The sequence below is a fragment of the Triticum urartu genome, chromosome 6 (assembly GCF_003073215.2).
Source record: "Triticum urartu cultivar G1812 chromosome 6, Tu2.1, whole genome shotgun sequence".
In the NCBI taxonomy this organism is placed as follows: Eukaryota; Viridiplantae; Streptophyta; class Magnoliopsida; order Poales; family Poaceae; genus Triticum; species Triticum urartu.
In genome coordinates, this window is record NC_053027.1 from 104,868,258 (window position 1) to 104,876,052 (window position 7,795).

Here is a 7,795-nt window from a genome sequence, read left to right on the forward strand (position 1 = left end):
ATATAAGAGTTTGTCCAGGCTTGTCCTTTGCTACAAAAAGGATTGGGCCATCTTGCTGCACCTTATTTACTTTTATTACTTGCTACTCGTTACAAATTACCATATCACAAAACTAGCTGTTACCGATAATTTTAGTGCTTGCAGAGAATACCTTGCTGAAAACTGCTTATCATTTCCTTCTGCTCCTCGTTGGGTTCGGCACTCTTACTTATCGAAAGGACTATGATAGATCCCTTATACTTGTGGGTCATCATCCACCGCCGCCCCGGCCAGCCGTCTAGCCCCCCTCCCCCCAGCGCTGAGCTTTTTCTCCAGCGATCCCCACGCCACCGCCCACCATCGCGCCCCCACCACCGGCGACCACTGCCCCCACCTTGAACCCTAAGATAGATAGTGGCGTACCTCTCTGGCGATCCCCCTCCCCATTGCGAGTCGTTCTTCCTTAACTCCAGCGTGCCCCCCACCCCCTGAAAATCGACTGACCCAAAGGTTGATTCAGTCGACTGAAGTGTAGCTAAATCAGAGCAGAGCAGCAGCACGAGCGAGGGGGAGAGCAGCAGCAGCAGCGCGAGTGAGAGCCGGAGTAGCAGTAGCAGCAGCGCGAGCGAGAGCCGGTGTAACAGCAACGTGAGCGAGCGAGAGCCGGAGCAGCAGTAGCAGATCCGACTTGTATGGACGCTACCACCAAAGGGGCCTCGCACTAGGGGAGAGCCGCAGTGGAGATGTCGCCCGCGGCGCCGGCTTTGAGGTAGCCGCGCCATGGGGGTGCGGTACGGAGCACTGTCGGCGCCTAGAGGTTGAGTCAGGGAGAAAGTGCGATGCGATGAGTGTAAAACCTCTTTGGTGGCGCCAAGTAGGCCTCGGCTTCGTCCGATGAGTTAGTGAGGATGTTGTGGTTCCGGTGTGGCAGGTTAAGGCTGCGTGATACGTCTCCAACGTATCTATAATTTTTGATTGCTCCATGCTATTATATTATCTATTTTGGATGTTAATGGGCTTTATTTTACACTTTTATATCATTTTTGGGACTAACCTACTAACCGGAGGCCCAGCCCAAATTGTTGTTTTTTTGCGTATTTTAGGGTTTCTAAGAAAAGGAATATCAAACGGAGTCCAAATGGAATGAAACCTTCGGGAATGTGATTTTCTCAACAAACGTGATCCAGGAGACTTGGAGTGGCTGTCAAGAAACAAGGGAGGAAGGCACGAGGCAGGGGGGCGCACCTACCCCCCTGGGCGCGCCCTCCACCCTCGTGGGCCCTCCGTTTCTCCACCGAAGTACTTCCTCCTATATATATCCACGTACCCCCCAAACATCCAGGAGCACCACGAAAACCTAATTCCACCACCGCAACCTTCTGTACTCGAGAGATCCCGTCTCGGGGCCTTTTCCAGAGCTCCGTCGAAGGGGGCATTGATCACGGAGGGCCTCTACATCAACTCCATGGCCTCTCCGGTGATGTGTGAGTAGTTTACTTCAGCCCTACGGGTCCGTAGTTATTAGCTAGATGGCTTCTTCTCTCTCTTTGGATCTCAATACAAAGTTCTCCTCGATCTTCTTGGAGATCTATTAGATGTAATCTTCTTTTGCGGTGTGTTTGTCGAGATCCGATGAATTGTGGGTTTATGATCCAGATTATCTATGAACAATATTTGATTCTCCTCTGAATTCTTTTATGTATGGTTGGTTTATCTTTGCAAGTCTCTTTGAATTATCAGTTTGGTTTGGCCTACTAGATTGATCTTTCTTGCAATGGGAGAAGTGCTTAGCTTCGGGTTCAATCTTACGGTGCTCGATCCCAGTGACAGAAACGGAACCGACACGTATTGTATTGTTGCCATTGAGGATAAAAATATGGGGTTTATATCATATTGCATGAGTTTATCCCTCTACATCATGTCATCTTCCTTAAAGCATTACTCTGTTCTTATGAACTTAATACTCTAGATGCATGCTGGATAGCGGTCGATGTGTGGAGTAATAGTAGTAGATGCAGAATCGTTTCGGTCTACTTGTCTCGGACGTGATGCCTATATACATGATCATACCTAGATATTCTCATAACTATGCTCAATTCTATCAATTGATCCACAGTAATTCGTTTACCCACCGTAATACTTATGCTCTTGAGAGAAGCCACTAGTGAAACTTATGCCCCCCGGGTCTATCTTTCATCATATTAATCTTCCAAATACTTAGTTATTTCCTTTGACATTTATTTTACTTTGCATCTTTATCATAAAAATACCAAAAATATTATCTTATCATATCTATCAGATCTCACTCTCGTAAGTGACTGAGAAGGGCTTGACAACCCCTTTATCACGTTGGTTGCAAGGTTCTTATTTGTTTGTGTAGGTGCGTGGGACTTGAGCGTGATCTCCTACTGGATTGATACCTTGGTTCTCAAAAACTGAGGGAAATACTTACGCTACTTTGCTACATCACCATTTCCTCTTCAAGGGAAAACCGACGCAGTGCTCAAGAGGTAGCAAGAAGGATTTCTGGCGCCGTTACCGGGGAGATTCGCGCTAAGTCAAGTCAAGACATACCAAGGTACCCATCACAAACTCTTATCCCTCGCATTACATTATTTGCTATTTGCCTCTCATTTTCCTCTCCCCACTTCACCCTTGCCGTTTTATTCGCCTTCTTTTCCTCTCTCCCTCTCTCTCCGTTCGCCTTCTCTTTTTCTATTCGCCTCTTTTTCACTTGCTTCTTGTTTGCTCGTGTGTTGGATTGCTTGCCTCGTCATTATGGCTAGTCCTTTATCTTCTCCATTGTCTCCTGAGAATGAAGTTCTTAATTTTAAACAAAGGGAGGGAGAAAATCTAAAAGATCCTTGGTATAGAATTTGCAGTGCTCAAAATAGATCTATCAGGAAGCAATCTACTTCCGTTCTTCTCCGCAATTTTTATGTAGGCATCACGCCTTGGAATAGATATATTCTTGATACCATTACCGGAGGAAATTTCTTGGGTAGCCATACTTTTAATTCCTATAATGCTATGATAGATTTGTTTGGCCCACCACCTCTTTTGGTTAATGGAACTATGCTAACTTTGGAACATGTGATGCAAAGGCTTGAAATTATTGAGAATAAAGTTACCAATGTAGAGTTTATTGAGAATTTGGATAAAAAGATCCACAACCAAATTACCCAATATGGATCTAAGGTGGGAGTTACTCTGAAATTTTTTAAGGAAAAAGAACCCATAGTTAATGAAAGAATAGATCAAGATTCTACTAGAATTGATAAACTTGAGGGAATTATCACCAACTTGGGGTCCTCTTTTTCTTTCGTTAAAAATACTCCAAATCCTCCTACCAAAATTGCCAAGCTTGTTTATGTTCCTAAAAATAAGGGTGAATCCTCTAGTAAGGAAACTGCGGATTTAAAATCAATAAGTGTTCATCCCAATCTTTTTGCTATCATTAAGGAACCATTTGCTACAAATGATTTTCTTCATTTTGTGCCTAGGAGTTTGATAATTAATAGAAAGAAAGAAACTCCTAAGAGTTATATGTGTCTCATTGAAGAATTACCTACCAAAGATGGCAATACCTTGATCTATCTTCGCTTTTATGCCTAGCTAGGGGTGTTAAACGATAGCGCTTGTTGGGAGGCAACCCAATTTTATTTTTATTCCTTGATTTTTGATCCTGGTTAGTAATAAATAATTTATCTAGCCTCTGTTTTGGTTGTGTTTTTTGTGTTTAATTAGTGTTTGTGCCAAGTAGAACCGTTGGGAAGACTTGGGGAAAGTCTTTTCGATCTAGCTGTAAAAAACAGAAACTTTAGCGCTCACGAGAATCACTGCCATTTTTATTTGGAAAGTTCTATTTAGTTAATTATTTTTGAATATGATTAATAGATAAATTCCTCACGTCCAGCAATTTATTTTAGAATTTTTGGGGTTCCAGAACTTGCGTTAGCTACAGATTACTACAGACTATTCTGTTTTCGACAGATTCTGTTTTTCGTGTGTTGTTTGCTTATTTTGATCAATCTATGGCTAGTAAAAGAGTTTATAAACCATAGAGAAGTTGGAATACAGTAGGTTTAACACCAATATAAATAAATAATGAGTTCATTACAGTACCTTGAAGTGGTGTTTTGTTTTGTTTTGAGTTTTGTGTTGTGAAGTTTTCAAGTTTTGGGTAAAGATTTGATGGATTATGGAACAAAGAGTGGCAAGAGCCTAAGCTTGGGGATTCCCATGGCACCCCAAGGTAAAATTCAAGGACACCAAAAAGCCTAAGCTTGGGGATGCCCCGGAAGGCATCCCCTCTTTCGTCTTCGTCTATCGGTAACTTTACTTGGAGCTATAGTTTTATTCACCACATGATATGTGTTTTCCTTGGAGCGTCTTGTATGATTTGAGTCTTTGCTTTTTAGTTTACCACAATCATCCTTGATTTACACACATTTTGATATAGATTCACATGAATTGAAATTTATTAGAATACTCTATGTGCTTCACTTATATCTTTTGAGCTATATAGTTTTTGCTCTAGTGCTTCACTTATATCTTTTAGAGCACGGTGGTGGATTTGTTTTATAGAAACTATTGTTCTCTCATGCTTCACTTATATTATTTTGAGAGTCCTTTAGAACAACATGGCAATAATAAAAACTTTCATATAAGTGCATTGAATACTATGAGGAAGTTTGATACTTGATAATTGTTTTGAGATATGGAGATGGTGATATTAGAGTCATGCTAGTTGAGTAGTTGTGAATTTGAGAAATACTTGTGTTGAAGTTTGTGATTCCCGTAGTATGCACGTATGGTGAACCGTTATGTTATGAAGTCGGAGCATGATTTATTTATTGATTTCTTCCTTATGAGTGGCGGTCGGGGACGAGCGATGGTCTTTTCCTACCAATCTATCCCCCTAGGAGCATGCGCGTAATACTTTGTTTCAATAACTAATAGATTTTTGCAATAAGTATGTGAGTTCTTTATGAGTAAGGTTGAGTCCATGGATTATACGCACTCTCACCCTTCCACCATTGCTAGCCTCTCTAGTATCGCGCAACTTTTGCCGGTACCATAAACCCACCATATACCTTCCTCAAAACAGCCACCATACCTACCTATTATGACATTTCCATAGCCATTCCGAGATATATTGCCATGCAACTTTCCATCGTTCCGTTATTATGACACGCTTCATCATTGTCATCACTACAAAAAAAATACACTTCCGTGATGATACGTGTTTGTCACACTAGGTCGCTTTTTTGTCATGCATGTACTTCCATGACAAATTTATGACAGAATTAAGATAGTCATACATGTGCTGTCGTAGAAGTGTTCCATGACATTACCAAAATTATCATCACGGAAGTGCCCACTTCCATGATGATAAATCGTGCGTCACAGAAGTGCTTTCGTCAAGGGTGACCAACACGTGGCATCCACCGTAACGGAACACCGTTAAGCTATCTGGTCGGGTTTTGGATCCGATAACCCGTTAACAGCCCCGACCAATGGGGATTTTCCACGTGTAAAATCATCATTGGCTGGACGAAACACGTGTCGGCTCATCGTCGGGACAGATGTCATCCACTCATTGGACAGAAGGCGCCTATGATACGTTGACATGTGGCACGGCCCAACAGAGGCCCATTCCTGTGAAAAGGCCGGCCCATTTGACTTGGTCAAAAGGCGGCGGGCCGGCCCATGGAAAGCCTGTTAACGGCCTGTTCGCATATAGCCCATTTACAGCCCGCTAACCCAAGGCCCGTTACGCCCTATCCGAATTAGGCCCAGTAGCGTCATCTAGGCCATCCAATATGATTCCAGCCCATTTTCACTTCTGGCCCATGTATGGCCCATGACGTCTTTCGGCCCATATGATGCCCTATGTAACTCTTGGCCTATTAACGGCCCGTGGTGAAACTGGCCCGTAATGAACAGTGTATCACTTTACACCCATTAACGGCCCGTGGTGAAACTGGCCTGTAATGAACAGTGTATCACTTTATACCCATTAACGGTCCGTTATTCCATTGGGCCGTATCCAGCCCATGTTATCTTTCGGCCTTCTCAGAGCCCATTTATTCTTGGGCTCATTTCCAGCATTCGTTTACTTACGGCCCGTTACTGTCATTTTCTGCTTGTGGGCCAAATTCAGCCCATGGTTACAGTCGGCCCGTTTGTGGTCCATTAATACGTTGGGCCATTTTCATAGCGTCATCAAATACGGCCTATTAACTATGGCCCGTTATGGTCGGCCCATGAACGGGCGATTCCAACCGTAGTCCGTTTACGGCTAGAATGCGGTCTGTTTGGCCCGTATAAGGCCCATTGATGATACGGCCCGTAGAAGGCCCATTGTTTCTACGGCCCGTAGAAGGCCCACTGTTTCTGCGGCCCGTACAAGGCCCACTTTTTATACGGCCCGTAGAAGGCCCACTTTTTATACGTCCCGTAGAAGGCCCACTATTTCTACGGCCCGTAGGAGGCCCAGTGTCACTACAGTAAATATTAGCCCATGGTTATTGTGGCCTAGTTTTAAAAAATAGGTTATTGCAGCCACTAGCAAACTGCAGAAAAAGAACTGCACTGACTACAAGCAAACAAATAAATAAGCAAGCAACTTACACTAGGCTATCACGGCTATTACACATATTACATCCACTCGGCATCAAAGTTCGCCACCAGTGCAAATATAGGGAACACAGCAGCATATAAACGCCGCAGCAAAACAAGTCCAGAACTGAAACCACTTTAGAAGAGCTCAAGAAACAATATCCTGGGTACCCATAATGTTGGCAAGATGCTTAGCAAGCTTATTAACTTTCTCTTGTTTGGCGCTTAAGTCCTCCAGCGCTTGCTGTTGCACCAGAAAGTATGCATCTGAATTCTGCAGGGACTTCCTCAGTCCTTCGGCTTCCTGTCGCTTAACTTCTGATCGATGTCTTTCAACTTGAAGTTGAGAGTCAAGAAGCCGAACTGATTCAGGCAATGAGTTCGAATAGCTGGTGCCAGCAGTGGTAGCCAGTAACTCAAACACTACATCAAGACAGGACTTTGGGGTTGTCTCAGTGTCTTCAATATAGTTTTTATCAGCTTTCTTGGAGACCAATAGGGATGTCTCACTATCTTGAACCTTATCTGCATTACTTCATTTACCATTGCATAACAGGGTACTCTTCTCCAATATTTTATCTGCGTTCTAAAAGAGAAACAAACAAACACATCTCAGGTTTACAATGTAGTATATGAAACTCATTTTGGTAAACCAGTTCAGTAGTAAGGTGGACAGGATAACAACATGAAACAAACATATATCTATGTAGTGTGGTCACTGTATGGTCTATATCATTCTAGTTTATGTTGCCAAATCAAGATAGATACAGTTCGAATCATATCTATTTAAGACAAAGCAGCATAGATAGAATATAAGTGTGGGAAACTACACAGCAATAACAACACTTGTAATGTGCATGGCATGAGAACATAACTGTTTATTCAATTGAAACTGAAATCAACATAGAGCAAGTTACAACAGCAAACAGCCAAACACATTGAAGAAACAGGTTTAAAACATACCTGTTGCGCCATTGGAGTTTCAATTGCATCCTTCAAATTTGAAATTAGTTGGTATCAGTAAATACAGTGATGCAAGAGCAAAGTAGTATGAACCATAGCTACGGAACCTGACCTGAGAACAATTCTTCTTCAGCTTTAAGCGTTGACTTCAGGTTCTGTGACGCCCGGATAATTAAGCTACAGTAACCCTCTGCTAATGATGCCACGTCACCTCGGTTACTGTTGCTAA